The following is a 1299-nucleotide window of genomic DNA, read 5'->3' on the forward strand; positions in this document are numbered from 1 at the left end:
GGGTAATTGCCATTAGGTTTGGCTTTTACTTACGTGCAAGTTTGCCCTGCGAAATGCATGTCCCTTGGGTAATAGCCATTTGGTTGGCTTTGACTTGCGAACGAGTTGGCAGTGCTTTCCCTGTGGAAGCTTGTTGCGAAAAGTATGTCCCTCGGAAGTTGCCTGTTGCGTTTGTTATTTTCATTCGCGCTAACTGATGCTTGCTCGGCTTCTCTAAGTGTTTTTGCATGTTCGTCGGGCTTCTTTGTCCTTCGGGTTGTGATTCGCATTTTTTAATTATTTATATACTCTTAAAAATTAAAATAAAATAAATAAGAAATAAAAAAATAATTTAAAAAATTGCTATAATTACTAGTGCCTCACCCTATTATTATTGGAATTTTTCTAGAATTTTTTTGACTATTTTTAGTAATTTTTATTATTTTTTAAGTATTAAAATAGAAATAAATTAAAATAAAGTATTCCGGTGGCCAAATATTTTTTTCAATTTTTTTATGGTGTCTTTAATTATTTCCTTCAACTTTTATGTTGAAAATTCTTACAAAAAAATGTTACTTTTTAAAAAAACGCCATTATGACTCCTCGAGCATAGGTGATGTTTCCTCCTGCCAGATGAAAAAGGGCTTAACAAGCTACTATATGGGGGGGCACCTCCCTTAAGGCTGGCCAGCATGGCCAGGCCACACCTATGCCAAGGGGGGCGCTTGACACAGTACAATAAAATAAAGATAAAAGAAAGACAAGTATCCACAAAGGCGCTACAAGCAGCCATCATCAAGTGCCAGAAAACACGATCACCCATAGTGCCATCGAACCCACAGCAGTCCATACAGCCCCAATAGAACTCAAACATTAAAGTGGACCCACAGCAGCCCGATCTGCCCAGCATAGGAATATCATAACAGCCACATCCTTCAGACACGTAGCACGTATCCCTATCCAGGCAGCCACCAAATTGCTCAAACATTGTAATAGACCCTGTAGAAGAAATCAGAAGTGAGTATATCCAGTGATACCAAAGACAAAACATAGCAGCAGCACACTCAATGTAGGAACTCTCATCACTCGGCCCACAGTTTAGGGGCTCACACCACTCGAAATTAGCTTCCTTAACCTGCACATAAAAATTTACAGTATAAATTAGCTTCCTTAACCTTCACAAGACTCTAAATTGAAACTTCTAGGTGTTAAATCAAGGCTATAAACATACGAATTATAAATACAACACACCAAAATTCATCTAACTTGAATTGGGCTCATGAATATAACTCAATTGATTTGGAGCAACCATAGAAATTC

The sequence above is a fragment of the Camellia sinensis genome, chromosome 12 (genome assembly GCF_055761805.1).
Source record: "Camellia sinensis isolate YWXY chromosome 12, ASM5576180v1, whole genome shotgun sequence".
Classification (NCBI taxonomy): domain Eukaryota; kingdom Viridiplantae; phylum Streptophyta; class Magnoliopsida; order Ericales; family Theaceae; genus Camellia; species Camellia sinensis.